Here is a 15588-nt window from a genome sequence, read left to right as displayed (position 1 = left end):
CACACGTTTCCAGGGCCACATGTGCAGGCAAGTAAGTTTGCAAGAGAGCATGGTGGGTGGGGTGGGGTGGGGGAGGAAAAAGAAGGGAGGAAAAATGCCCTTTTGCTGTTTAGGCAGCATGCTGAGCTGCAGATCTGGTTTTCACAAAAGGATTACTAGATTACATTCTTTACCACAGGCAGCTGTCCCTGTCAAATAAATAATCATCGCCTTGCATTTCTATATCACCTTTCATCCCACAGCCCTTTCCCCACATCTAGGACCAGCCTGGGAATGGCTTCAGCCCCTCTCAATGAAGGGCAGAAGGTAAAGCAGGGGAGCGGGTGGCCCACACAAAGAAGACCAGCCTAAACCCCACTAGGCTTCAAGAAAGGGAGGCTGGGGGCGAGCCAGAGAAAACGCCCTCAGTGCCAAGAAAGGAGCCCCATGGTAGGTGCCCTCTGGATGAAATAAAGGTTGCAGCCAGGGAGAGGGGGAGGCAGCAGGCTCCAGGATCAGCATCACAGAGTGGCAGCAGGGCAGAGCGGCAATCGGTTCTCAGGCTCAAGTGTGTGAAGCTGGGCAAGGGCCTTAAGCTCTCTGTGCCTTTGTCTCTTCATCTGTAAATGTGCCTATCACACAGGAGGCCTAGGAGCATCCACCTGTGGATAAGTACTGAGCATAACACCTGTACCAAATCTTGCCATTCACCTGCTGGCCAGGTGGAAAAGGGGCAGATGGAGAAAGTGGGCTTTGGGATATGGTGGGAAATACCTATTGGTTCCAAGGAGAGAAATCCCAAGTTCCCCCAAATGACTGACTGTCATAGGTCTCCTGCTGAGCAGCACAGGATGTGGCCCTCAGGTAGCTGTGATGCTACTATTGCCCAGAGTAAAGACAAGGGTGGGCACCAGAGCAGTCTGGGCTGGGGTGGAGCTAAGGATGCACGACCCCCAAACCAGAGGGAAGTCTCTGGGCTACGGGTGTTCACGTTGCCCTAGCAATAAGATACCTAGACCCTGCTTCTGGGGTACTTGCAATCTAGTTGGAGAGATGACTGCACACTAAAACATCAGGTCAAAACATGAGAGCTGGAACAAGCATAACAAGGTGAGGGTGAATGAGGACCAGATCAAATGGTACTACTGGTGACAGGGCTTCAGAAAGGCAGGGCCCCTGCCAGTCCCTCAAAGATGTGTGGGACTCAACACAGCAGAGGCAAGGGCAGGAGGAAGGAAAGAAGGCACAGAGATGAAGAGCATCATCACAGTGAGCTGCAGAGGCAGGCAGGACATCCATCACAGGCATGTTGACGAACCAAGGGGAATGGGCTGGAAAAGACATTTGAAGTCACACTGAGAAGGGCCAGGGCTGCAGACTCTGACTTTAGACACGCCTGTGCGCCCACAGCTCAAGCACAACCACTCCTGTGTGGAGAGAGCTGGGGAAGCTGGAGGAGATGGAAGGCTTTGGCATCAAGAAGAAAGTTTTAAGGGGAAGGGGTGAGAGTTTTTTAAACTTTCTCATGACACAGGATATTTGAGAGCTGCTAGACACTAGACACTTTGGTTACCTTGGGTAATACAAAACTCAAACCTCCCCTTTGGCCAGGACCCCTAAAGCCCTTGATCCTCATCAAGTGAATCTCATGGCTGCTCTATGGCCTCTTGCACAGAACCCCAAATTCTCCTTTGGGCCTCCACTGTGAACCCCACACCAGTCACAACCCTTCCCTATAGCTTCTTTTTGGCATTCCCCACTACACCCTGAAACTCCATTGGTCCTTCCTCTACATGCATCCAAATTTCCCTCAAATCTTCCGAATAAAACCCCAAATTTATCTTTAACCTCCAAATTTCCACTGGTCCACCCATGGAGCCCATCTTTTCCTCTGTCCTTTCCCAGAAAGTCAGTATGTCCTTTTGCTTTCACCCATGGGACCTTAGAATTTCATGCATTTGCTTCCCATAAACCTTGCCCCTGGGTCTCCAACACCTAACCCCAAACATCCCTCCACCCTCCCGCCACAAACTCCAGGCTACACTTTAACTTCCCATACCAAACTCTAATTCTTCCCTCTCCAAAGTCCCCCATGAAATCATGGACTTCTCTTAAGCCCTCATCATCAAATGCCTCAACTTCTCAGCATCCCATTACCAATCCAAAATCCCTCCAGCTCCTCATCAGGAATCCTCATTTTCCTTTCAGGGACCTTTTTGCACGCTGGGAATGCCAAGGGCAGTACTTTTCAGCACATCTGAGGCACATGTCAGGCTTCTTATTTCCCATCCACCCTGGACCCATGCAGTGTAGGACTATAACACCTGACTCTTCTCAAGATTTTTAACAACACCCACATTGACCTGTACCCTAAAGGTCAATAAGATCTTCAGTTGCAGAAAGAAAAAATGCTTACTTTCTAATGCTTACTTTCCATTTCTGGACTCACATCATTGCAGATCAGCTCTGATCCACAGACCACACTTGGAGTACCTTTAGCCTCAATAATACCACCCCAAGTCATCCTGGTGGCTCCTCTGAGATGCCCTCTCACATAAGGCCCCAACGGGCTGTCCCCAGTACTTGTATGACCAAAAACTACAGTGGTGCAAAGCAAGTTCTATAGCAGCAACCAGTCCAGAGGACCCATCTATAGTCACCACTGGGATATGTGTGGGGCGATGTGGGTGCTACAGTCTAAGGCCTTGGTGGGTCAACAGCAGAGACTGAAGACTCACAAGCAGTGAAGGGAGAAAAAAAAACCTATCTGAGGGGCTGCATGGAGTTGAAGGAACTCCTGTGGCTGAATACCAGGTCAAGGGCTATAACAAGGAAGGGCAGGAGGCAGGTCAAGTTGGAAGAACCCCACCATCTCTATGCTGTCCCACCCCAAGAGCCAGGTCCCCAGGAGCAAAATTCCTTCTGCTGCACAGCAAGGAGACACCGGCACAGTAAGGCTGGCCTCTGAGGAAGTGAGGGAAAGAGGGGAGGAAGGAGGTGTGAACAGAAAAGGGGAAAATCTAATTAAAGCTGGTTCCTGCTCAGCCACCTGCTAAAAACCACAGCTCACCCAAGACTTGGGCGGAAGGATCACTAACAACATTGCCAAAGATTCCTTCCTCAGCCTCAGACAGATGGAAGGAGGGAACAGCAAGCAGGGCCTTCCCTAGATCCACACCCCCACCCCCAAAAAAGAAAAAGGACCATGAAGCTGAAACCTGAGAGGATGCCAAGGGGCAGTGGGAGGCAATTTACAGCCAGGAAAACTGAGCCCTCAGGCCAGATGTGGGCCCTGGGTTGGGGGCCGTGCTAGGCGGCATGCTGGTGGAGATGGAGGTGCTCCCTCCTCAGGTCGCCTATGCCCTGGAGCCCTGGGCTCTGAACTGGGGAGCAGAGTGCAGGTTCCTGGCTCCCCAGAGGAGAGCAGAGGAAGGGACAGGCAAGGGAGCCGCTGAGGCACTGACAGTCGGCCCAGGACCCACCCTGCCCGCAGGGCTGGTGACTAGACCAGGGAAGGACATGGTGAAATGGATGAAGAGAAAGTGAGGAAAAGGAAGAGGGAGAAGGAAGGACAGAGAAGAAATAAGGGAGAGGAAGGCCCAAGAAGAGGTCTGCTTGGCTAGAGCCGACAGGAAGGGCAGAGCAGGGTGCTGGGGCCTCTTCCCATCTGACAGATTCGCCCCAGCTGAGCTCCTTCCTCTAACATTTGTGACTGTAGCAGGCGGTGAGCGTGAGCCAGCAGGAGACAAAGGGCATTCTCCTTCTTGGCATGGCCCTGCCCTTCATGGCTCTCCCCCTCCTTGGCACTGATGGGCTTCCTACCCCTGACAGGCAGGCCAGCTTCCCAGCCTCCTGCCATACCCAGACCCAGCAGAGGGGCCAGAACCAGGGGCAGGGGACAGATGGGTAATCACACTATGAGGCCAAAGGTCAGAGTCCTCCAATCCAGAGTAAAAGCCACTGGGCACTGCCACCTACCATCCCCAGTGACATGTAGCACTGGGCTTCTGAGAGGAAAAGTAAGGCCCAGAGAGGGGAAGGACCGTCCTCAAGGTCACAAAGCCAGTGAGTGGGACAGTCAGAACGCAGACACCTAACTGAGAGCTCTGTGCTCTCCTGCCCCATACCACCTTCCTCAAAGACCCAGGGCCAGCCACCCCCGACCCTCCACTGGCTGCCGCCAAAGAAACAAAGCTGTTCCCTCTCTTGAGAATCAAGGGGACTGAGAAAGATGAGGGAAGGAAGTCAAGCCCCCTAAAGAGCCAAATGCAGAAATCCGTGTGACAAGAGGTGGAATTATTTCCCTTGAAAAAAAATTAATAAAAAGCCCTCCCTTAGCAGACCCCAGAGGTATTTGACTGTAAGCTGATGTAATAGAGAGGAGAGGCCAAGGGGAGAGGAGCCCCCACCTCCACCCCCAGCAAGCCTACTGCCAGGAGCACAATAGGGAAGCTGCAGCTGGAGCTGGGGGTGGGGGTGGAGAAGACAAGCCAAGCAGGATGTTGGAGCCTGGAATCTGAGGCCTGCTGTCTGGCTGGAAAGCAGAAGCCTTTGAACCAGTAACTAAGGGTTAGTGCTACCCTGGGGCCCAAACACAGACCTGGCATGGTTGTGGAGTGCCCAGAGCACAGCATGTGAGAGGCATCAATGTCTACTATAAAACTTGGTGGATGTGAAGCCAGGTGGGAGACGGAAAGCAGCAGGCAGGGTCGTGGGATAGTCAGAAGGTCAGGATAGTGACTTGAGCTCCACAGGCAAATAGCTGGGGTCTTCTAGTGAAAGGGAAAGAAGGCCTGTGATGACCAGGAAGCCTGGTAGGCAGGGCCTGGGCCCAGCTTCTCATGGCCTCCTCCCCTACTGTCAGAGATCTGATGCAGCTGGCATGCCCACACAGGGCCCTGAGTCTACAGGCCAGATAGAGTGGAGGTAGGGCAGAGGAGCAGGACCTTAAGAAGGCCCATCTTGGAGAGGGAGAAAAGAAGAAGGGGAGCCCAGGAACTATGCCCACTAGTGACAAGTAGCCTTGGAAGCTACAGGACCTTGCAGGAACAGGTAAATAAGACGCAGGCACTGACCACAGCAGCCTTCTGGAGGAAGAGGGAAGGTCCAAGTGGAAAGGGAGTCCCAGCCAAAGCCTGCCTAACTCAGATAAGCCCAGAATAGCAATACAAGATGGAAAGGCCAAGTCAGTGCCCACTGCAAGAACATCTGAGTCCCCCACACTAGCCCTCCCGTGCATGTCTTCATGATACATCTGGCCTGTGGAAGGAGATCTGATGGCCCGGGTGGCTCCACAGAGCAGAGTGGGTTGCTTCTCTAGCCCCAAACCAAGACTGAATCCCAGCTGACCTTCCCCCACCCCAGTCTCCAGTTTGGAGTACACAATGGTGGGGTGCTCACAAATGGGGGGCAGCAGCAGGTTACCACCTCTTCATTCTAGTGACCATGTTTATCATCCTGTCTTTGAAATGCTGGGCACATCCTTAACTCTCTGAGCCTCAAGTTCCTCATTTGTAAAAGGAGATACTCCAGTACCTGACCCAAGGGCTTTTGGGAAGACCCAGTGAGACCCCCAAAGACGAGAAAGAACTGAGTGAGTGGGAATGACATACGAAGGGATTGAGAATGACCCTGAAGAGCGGGGTGTGACTCATCACTGGCCTCTCCTGCACACTTGCCTGGACTCAAGGCCCTGCTCAGTCAGGACCAGCTGTGTACAATAGGATAAGACGCTACACCGGGGAGCTGTTATGAGACCTAGAGTCAGGAGTTAGTGTCACACAGCACTTGTCAGTGTTTGCTCTTATTATGTATCATTGCTGATGGGGAGCATGTTCCTGTCATATGCCGCTGTCCTCCCATCACCATGCCCATCAATATCACCACGGGCTACCAAGTTGGAGGCATCTGGGTGAGTAATCCAACTGTCCTCAGAGACAATGGGTCTCAGCTTCTGGTCCCGATACCACATGGGAAACCAGGTCAGGGTCATGTGACAAACACTTGCCTAATAGTGGGAACTCTGTTAAAAGAGTCTGGGCCACATGAAAAGGCCCTGAAAGGCCACCTTCCAACCCTGGAACTACTGGAGCCAAGATAGCCACTTCTCAAGACTATTGGGACTCAGAGAATAGCTCTGAGAGTGCTCCCCTGACTTCATCCCAGCCTTTGCTCATACCCATGCTGGACCCAGTGAGATGCGGAATTTGAGTCTCTGGGCCAGCCAAGTGATGGCTGATCCACCCGGCACAAGGGCTCCACTTGACTAAAATCCAATATGTGAGAGAAACTGATAGGTTTCCTGCTGCCATCTAGTGGCAAACGCAAATACGAGCAGACAGCAAGCTGAAGACCATCAACAAGCAGGTGTCTGGACCAGGGGCTGCACAACCAGCTGGGTGAGGCAGAACCTAGAAGTAGAGTATTAGGATAAAAAGGTGCAAAAGCCCACAAAATCTACAGGGCCTACTGGTCTCCTCCCAGGGATTTGGGGAGTATAGTTCACACTGCAATGGTGCAATGGTATGCAGCCTCTCATTGCCATGCTTGACCTCAAGCTGCTCCTCTTCCTCCCTTCTCCACATGGACGGTTTGCCTGGGCAAACATGGCTGCCTCTCCATGATGCAGCCACCACCCTCCCTCGCGTTTCCACCCTAGGCCATGGTCACTTGGTTTTATATCCATCTTGCCCACCACACCAGCTTTTAGTTTGTGGTCACATAAACAAGTTGAGTAGCTGGCTTCACGGGTCAGACCAAGCAGGACCTCAGAGTCCCAAATGCTTCCCACCTCCTGTCCTGGAAGCTGCAGGGCCCTAAACAGCCATTTACCATGCCACTGTCTTTGGGCCTGCCTCAGTCCTTCCAGAACCCCCATCTGTCTGCTGGCTTGCCTGTGGGCCTTGGGACCCAGGTGACCTTCCATCACAACACAATAACCCTGAGCAGAAGCAAGCGGGTCTCACAGATAGAAGGCTAGTTTTCCTCTCAAATTGGCAGGATAGATAGAATCAAGAGGCCTGGGCTCCGGACTTGGTTGGCCCCAACTGGCTGTCTCAAATGCAAGGCAAGTTTTTTTCTTCTGCAAATGTAAAAATGTCCCCCTTTGTACATGAAGGATCATCGCTTGGTCAAATTATCTATAACATTAATTAAAACTAAAGTGTCAATGACCAGTCACAACTAATTGTGCAATTGTTCCCATAATAATTTCATCTTGAGAGGGTAGAAAGTCTCAACTTAGTACTCATTCATTCAATAGTAAAAACACACTGAGGGGCTGGGTTGTAGCTCACTGGTAGAGCGCTTGCCTAGCACACGTGAGGCAATGGATTCGACCCTCAGCACCACATAAAATAAATAAACAAATAAATAAAATAAATAAATGAATAAATAAAGGTACCATGTCCATCTACAACTAAAAATATTATTTAAAAAAACATTAAACACACATGCTGGGGGTGAGACTTATTTTTAGCAATGGGACTTGTTTAGCTCTGTTCTTGCCACAGCCTATAGAGGGAAAGACCAATGAGGAAGGCCAAGGGCCTATGCTTAGCTGACACAGGAAGGAAAGCACCTGCCCAGAGCCTGATGCCCAGCAAGATCAGGATGGCCAACCCTCACATTACACCTTCTAGGTGCTGTTCCAAAAATCAACCCCTCACAACAGACTTGGGAGCCGAGCCTATCTATAACTGAGGAAACCAAAGTCCAGGGAGATTCCGGAACCTAAGCTTGCCCAGAGTTACAAAGCCAGTGTCATGTAGGAATTGTAGCTGGGCAGCCTCTGGCTCTTACCCTTGTGCCATGATGGGTGATCAATAGGTGATCATCAATGCTGGTTCCTTCTCCTCCCTCCAACCATCTGATTTCATGGCACCTGATCTGTGGAAACCTCCACCCTCCCCACTTGAGGCCTTTGTCTTAGTTGCCCCTACTCAAGTCTGTACAGTTAATTACAGCCACCTGAGCAGGAAAACCCAATGCTTGACTACTTAAGCAGCATCATTTTAGGGCAACCTGAACTCATTTTATTTGATACAATCAACCTGATGGTATCATTATTTTGGAGTTAATAGTGAGAAAGATAAAAATTTTAAAAAGAATAAATGGAAAGAAAGGTCTGAAAGGATCCAGAATCCATATCAAACTTTATCTGTAATTTCCCCTGGGAAAGACACTAGGATGTGGGAAATCTGTGGGAATAGGAACTCTTACCTTTTACTCTAGTACTTTCATATTTTTTTTTACAGCAAATAAGTTTTCATACAATAGTTGAATCATTGTTTAAAATAAATCAAGCACTTCACACAGATATCCAAACCCTGCACTTGTAGGAAGGTGCCTATGGGCTAGGTCTCAAGGACAGGGCCTGGAGGAGATGAGGGTTGGCTTTTTCCAGGATGGGTGGGGTCTCTGTACGGAGGCAGATGGTGAAGTGGTTTCTGGAACACAGGGACAAACTCTCGGCCCCCCAAAATACCTCCTCCATCTGCTCAGTCATGCCTGAAATTCCTTCACTGAGGGACAGGCTTTGATTCCAGTCAGAAATAGGTCTGAAACCATAAACCCACCCGGGAGACACAAAACGGTGGAGTCAAGTCACACTTGGAGGGAACAGGGTTGCTGGTCTTGGGGAAGCAGGTTCTTGTCGCACCTCCATATGATCCTTCAGAAGGGTTGGGAAAGTTCGGGCTGGAGCCAATGACAACTTGGAAGACCAACAGCTGCCCCAAAGGTGAGGAAGAGAGTTAGTGCCAGCCTTCAGGGAGGCATCCAGTCACCCTAAACTGCATGGAAGGAGATAACCCACAGAGCAGGCGGGGAAGACAAGGCTGAGGGCCTGCCGCAGCCACACAGGTGAAAGGATCTGAATGGGAAGAGTTCCTTGACAGGGGGACGCTGGCCAGACTGAATAAGAAAAAGCAGCCTTTCTAGAACCAGGGAAGGGGAGTCCCCACACCAGGCTGAACCCAGCCTCACTGGAGGCCTGCCCAGCAATCTGGGCATTTTAAACAGAATCTAGACAAAGGGGGCCCATTTTGAGAAATTTGAATAGAGTGGTGGAAAAAGTTTAGAACTGGGCCAAGAGAATGTGGGAATGTCAAAGCTGAAGGAAAGGCTCGGCGCCATTAGTCATCAGGGAAATGCAAGTCAAACCACAATAAGATGCCACTTCACACCTAGAACAGCCATACATTTTTTTAAATGGAAAATAACAAATGTTGGCAAGGATGTGGAAAAACTGGAACCTGCACACATTGCTGGTGGAAATGAACAATGGTGCTGCTCCTGGAGAAAAGTCTGGCTCTTCCTCAAAATGTTAAACACAGAATTACCACATGAGCCAGCAACCCACTCCTAGATATACACCCAACAGAACAGAAAACAGGTGTCCAAACAAGAACTTGTATTAGAGTGTTTACAACAGCTCTGTTCACAAATCGTGGAAGTCCATCAACAGATGAATAGATAAAATGTTACACATACGTGTGACAGAATATTACTTGGCCATAGAAAAGGAAGTACTGTTACATGCTACAACAAGTATGAATAGAAGGTATATTAAAGGTATAAAAGAAATAAGCCAAACACAAAAGGTCACATATTGTATGATTCTACTTACATAAAGCTTCCAGAAAAGTCAAACCCATATACTGAAAGCAAATTAGTGAATGTCAGTGGTTAGGGTGGAAGGCTCGGGGATGATAGCTAAGGAGCAAACAACTGTGGAGCTAGCTAGTGGTGATGGTTTTACAACAATGAATTACTTAATGCCTCTGAACATTTAAAATGGGTACAATGGTAAATTTTATATTACATGTATTGTTATCACAGTAAAAAGAAAAGTTTGTTAAAAATGGAGAGGGCTTTCGGAGGGGCATGACACCTGGTCAAACATCTGCAGGCATCCAGTGTGGTCAGAGGCCAGGGCTTGTTCTAGGGGTTCCCAGGGCACAGTGCCTCCCAGAAGGTGGACTCCAACAGCACAATCCCACACGGGCTGACCCTCCCAATACAGGGCCACGTCCAAGGACTGCACCCAAAGCTCTATGGCATCACAGCAGGTCCTCCCTGAACATCACGACAGCCTCGTGAGGTAGACATGACTGCTACTTCCACTATCAGGAGGAAAAACAGGCTTACAGCAAGGAGGTAAGCAGCCCACAGTGTTAGCAGAGGTGGTGTCAGAAAGACAGTTTCACCAGAGGTCCAGCTATCACAGGCTTGCAGGTGACCCTTGGCTATTTATTCCATCTTGTAGTGACTCAGTGTCCTCCTCTGTAAAAACTAGAATAACACCATCAACCTTGAAGGCCTACTGAGGTGATAAATGAAACAGTGGGTGTGCGCCTAGCAGCTCCTGGCACATAAAGAGGCTCCATAAAAATTCAGTTCCTCCCCCAACCCAAAGTGGAGAAAATTACAAAGTTGGAGTAGACTGCCTTAGCAAGTAGAGAGGGCCCCGCCAGAGGAGACACAGAGGTGAGGTCCAGCAGAGAGCTACTCAGAAAGAACAGGGATTGGCCCAGATGATCTTGAAGGTGTGATGCCTGACATCGGATGTGTCTACACTCTGAAACCCTTTCCTAAGATGGGGCTTCATACAGGAGAACAGGAAGCCATTCAAGGGCACTGGGATCCTAAAGGCATCAGGATTACCAGGAAAAAAGAAAAGGTGTAAAGGAATGGAAGGCTGGGAACAGCAGAAATAAAGTTTGCCAATAAAAATAGAAGGAGCTTACATTTTTAGAGAGTTCTCAGTGTGCCAGACACTATGCTAAGCATTTTACATAGATTATCTCACTGAGTCCTCACATCTCTGGGGAGCAGGCTATTATTAACCCCATCTTGCCAATCAGGATGCTGAAGCTACAAAAGTTAAGAGGTCTGTTCAAGGTCACACAGCTAGGAAGTGTCCACTCGGCCACCAGGCTGGTCCAGAGAACCAGTCTCCAGAAACGCCATCACCTGATTCAGTCACCTGACTTTCGGGGTGAGGCCTTCTGGCTCCTGCCCTCTGCTTTTAGTCACAATTGGAGATGTCTTTCCAGAGCAGATAATTGGCCCCAAGCAACAGAAACCTTCCCTCTGCCTTGCTGTGGCCAGGAAGCTGAAGCCAGAAGCTGATGCTAAGAAGAAAATGTGAGAGTCTCTGGTAAATATTTGGGAACTTTTTGTTAAACAGAAAAATAAATAGGGGAACTTCTGTTTTCACCAGTTCAACCCGTTTTAGGGAGTTCGCACATACTGCTGCCAAACACTTCTTAGTAAGGTCCTGTAGGTGCACTGCTCTGATGGGTAAGAGGGGCTCTGGTTTCCCATGCTGGTGGGGTAGGACCGGCCACCAACACAAGGCTGATGGCACTCTGGAGCAGCCTGAGGATGTTCAAGAAGCAGCAAGGACGTGACCTCTGGCGATCCCAACAGCACTACACTGAAGGAACCACAGAGACGTAATGCTGCCCACAGGCCTCCCCCAGTTGTCAAGGACATGCCACTATCGGTGGTCCATGCAAGGGAGAGGCCACAGAGAAGGCCTCCAAGAAGGGGCAGGGTCACGCTCAAGGCCCACCTTCCACCAAGTGAGGAAGAAGTGTACTGGGCACTGACAGGGAAATGGGGAAGGACTCCAACTCTGCCTGGTTCCACTATTGCCCACCTCTAACACTTGGAACTCCAATTTATGCAAGAGACTCACTGATGCTACTCTCCAGCCACTCCCAAGGGAACTATGAGGATGAAAGAGGCAAACTCCAAAAGGATGTGGCGGTCTTAATTTTTTCTTAAGCTGATCTTTGAGCCTGTAATGTATCAGACATTACGGTAAACCCACTACATGGATCATCCCATTTGCTTTTCATAACAGCCCTACCAGGTAGTTACCCCATCATCACCATTTCAAAAGTGGACAAACTCTAGAAGAATTAAGGGGCCATTTGATGACTGTTAATATGCAGTGGAATCAAGATGCAAAGCCAAGTGGTCTGACCTCAGAATCCCTCGCTCTCAACCAAGATCCTTTACCACTTCCCAAAACAGACCCTCAGGAGCTGGTAAAGAATCATTAAACATAATTGTTAGCCTCAGAGTATTTTCAGCCTGATAAGGGAAATGGATAAATGGCCCCAGTGCACAGAAATCTCCGTGTGAGCTCAGATGTGTTGTGACTCAAGATGGGCATCCAACATTTTAATCACAGTCATGGGAGTATGATATCCACAGAGCCACTGGGAAGGAGAACAGTGGGAAGTTCATTTTAAAATATGAGGGTGCACAGCAGTCAAAAGATAGACATAACCCAATGACCAAGGATGGATGGATGGACAGATAGATGAGTAAACTGGTATATACACAAAATGGAATATTATTTAGCAATAAAAATAAAACTCTGACACATGCTACAATACCAATGAACCTTGAAGATACTATGCTGAGTGAAATAAGCCAGATACACTGTATGATTCCACTTATAGGAGATACCCAGAATAGTCAAATCATAGAGACAGAAGGCAGAAAAACAGTTACTAGGAGCTGAAGGAAGGGGAAAATGAATGACAGCTGAACAATGATGTGTGTGATGCACTTAATTCCACTGAATAGTACACTTAACATGGTAAATTATGTGTTTTCCACAACAATAAAAAACAATTTTAAAAGAAAAATAATATGTCTGGTGGTGATGGTGAAGATTTGCTGAACTTGAAGAATTTTTGATCTTTGCTTCATCCAATGATGGACAGAGTGGTAACCCACACAACCTTGGAGCGGGTGGAAGCTGGCTCATCATAAAGCGAGGAAAGTACTTCTCGAGAGAACGTGGGTACTCAGTCTTATGTATTATGAACTCCTTAAAGATAATTGGAAAATAGGCCCTCTGGATTTTGAAAGTTTATTCCCTGCTGAATATCAACAAGAAACTAGGTGAGATCCAGAAGGAGGGCTGAGGAATCCTAATGGTTGAACTAGAGGAAAGAGGGTAGTCAGGGCATATGAGATAATGGCCACAAAACCATATTCCTGACTCAGAGGAAATGGGAGTGATCCCCTCCTCTAAAAATCATATTGACATTTTTATAGCAGTATGATATTTACTGGCCCCTTAGTAAGTAAGCATTTATAAAGAACTAGCTCATTTGATCCTTACAACACTCCTCTGAAGTTTTATTTTAGCACCATACCCATTTATAGAGAAGTGAGGCTCCAAGAAGTTAGGAGGCAGATTCACAGTCACCATCCTCATGAGCCAGGATCTGAAACTCTCTACTCCAAAACTTATATTCTTTTTTTTAAATATTTGTTTAATTGTAGATGGACACAGTACCTTTATTTTATTTACTTTTGTGTGGTATTGAGGGTTGAACCCAGTGCCTCAGACATGCTAGGCAAGACTCTACTACTGAACTATAACCCCAGCCCAAAACCTATTTTATTTTTCTTTTATTTGCTCTTTTTAGTTATACATGATAGTAGAATATACTTCAACATATCATACATACATACGTGGAGTAAAACTTCCCATTCTTGTGGTTGGACATGATGTGTAATTACACTGGTCAAGTATTCTATATACGAACATAGGAAAGTTGTGTCTGATTCATTCTACTGTCTTTCCCATTCCCAACCCCCCTTTCTTCCTTCCATTCCCTCCATCCAATCTAGTGAACCTCACTCCTCCATCACCACCCCACCTATTGTGAGTCACCATCTGCATATCAGAGAGCCTATTCGGTCTTTAGTTTTTTGGGACTGGCTTTTTTCACTTAGTAGGATAGTCTCCAGTTCTATCCACTTACCTGCAAATGCCATAATTTCATTCTTCTTTATGGCTGAGTAATATTCTATTGTGTATATGTACCACAATTTCTTTATCCATTCATCTGTTGAAGGGCACCTAAGTGGGTTCCATAGCTTAGCTATTGTAAACTGAGCTGCTATGAACATTGATGTGGCCATATCACTATAGTATGCTGATTTTAAGTCCTCTGGGTATATACCAAGGAGTGGGATGTTGGGGGCTGTGCCATGCGGACTAAGCCAAGATGGTGCCTGGCAGCCAGCCAGAAGTTGTTTTGATCACATGGGCGGTGAGGAAGTTAATTAACATAAGCACACTCAGGTGATTTGTCATTGGCCGTATTCAATTAAGTCCACGCATACAATGCATGCACATGTGGTCTGGAGTGCTCCTGGTCGTGCCTGCTTGTTTTTTTGACTTTTACCATGATTGGGCAGCTGGCTCCTCGCCTGATCTTCGCATAATTGGCGTCAGCCCTACCCTTCACCTCCTGGAGGGGATATAAGCCGGCTCTCCTTGAGTGCCAGGGTTCCAGGTTCAAGGTTCCCGTTCCCAGGTTTCCTGAATCTACAACAAACTGTTCGTTTGTCTCCTGTGCCAAATTGACTCCACTGGTCGGCGTCAGTGGGATAACCAGGTCAAATGGTGGTTCTATTCCAAGTTTTCTGAGGAATCTCCATACTGCTTTCCAGAGCAGTTGCACCAATTTGCAGCCCCACCAGCAATGTGTGAGTGGACCCTTTTCCCCACATCCTCACCAACATTTTTTGTTACTTGTATTCTTGATATTTGCCATTCTGACTGGAATGAGATGAAATTTCAGTGTAGTTTTAATTTGCATTTCTCTAATTGCGAGTGATATTGAACATTTTTTCATATGTGTTGACCATTCATATTTCTTCTGTGAAGTGCCTGTTCAGTTCCTTTGCTCATTTATGGATCAGGTTATTGTTTTTTTGGTGTTACATTTTTTGAGTTCTTTATCCTAGAGATTAATGCTCTATGTGAAGTGCAGGTGGCAGAGGTTTTCTCACACTGTAGGCTTTCTCTTTATCTTCTTGTTTCCTTTGCTGTGAAGAAACTTTATAGTTTGATAAAATTCTCTTGATTTTACTTCTTGTGCTTTAGGAGTCTTGTTAAGGAATCTGGTTGCTAAGCCAACATGATGGAGATTAGGGTCCACTTTTTCTTCCAGTAGATGCTGGCTCACTGACCTAATGCCTAGATCCTTGATCTACTTTGAGTTTCATGAAGAGTGAGAGACAGAGGTTTAGTTTCATTTTGCTGCATATGGATTTCCAGTTTTCCCAGCACCATTTGTTAAAGAGGCTACGTTTTCTCCAATGTATGTTTATGGCACCTTTGTCTAGCGTGAGATAACTATATATACATGGGTTTTTCTCTGTGTCTTCCATTCTGTACCACTGGTCTTCATGTCTGCCAAAACCTATTTTCTTAACCACTGTAGGTTAGTCTTTTATTTTTATTTTGTGAGACAGGGTCTTGCTATGTTGCCCAGGCCAGCCTAGAACTCCTGGATTCAAATAATCCTCCTGCCTCAGCCTCTCCAGTGGCCAGAAACACAGGGAAGCCCACCTGGAAATCACCATTTTCTTTGTGCACCTGGGAGTGGCTCACTGGCATAGCACTTATCTAACATGTGCAAGGCCCTGAGCTCAATTCCCAGCGCTGTAAAAAATAATGTTTTTATATATGCATACATACATATATACATACACACCTACATCTACATATGTAAAATTTATATCTTCATATATATACACTTGAATACAACACACTCCAAGGAA

The 15588-nt window shown here is 47.6% G+C and overlaps 1 protein-coding gene across 3 annotated transcripts in view; it reads right to left on the bottom strand.

Annotated features, from left to right (window-relative positions):
- Positions 1 to 15588, bottom strand: part of TSPAN9 (tetraspanin 9) — a 193242-nt gene that overhangs the window by 136710 nt on the left and 40944 nt on the right. The window contains exon 1 of one of the 3 annotated variants that reach the window (XM_079142015.1): positions 10967 to 12390. The exons of the other annotated variants lie outside the window; for them this stretch is intronic. The gene's annotated coding sequence lies outside the window, so the exon portion shown is untranslated. Of the gene's footprint in view, positions 1 to 10966; positions 12391 to 15588 lie in introns of those variants that run through there. 3 annotated transcript variants of the gene reach the window in all.

Source organism: Sciurus vulgaris (genome assembly GCF_902686455.1).
Source record: "Sciurus vulgaris genome assembly, chromosome: 5".
Taxonomy (NCBI): domain Eukaryota; kingdom Metazoa; phylum Chordata; class Mammalia; order Rodentia; family Sciuridae; genus Sciurus; species Sciurus vulgaris.
The sequence above is the reverse complement of the archived record's forward strand: the minus strand, read 5'-3'. Positions and strand labels throughout refer to the sequence as shown.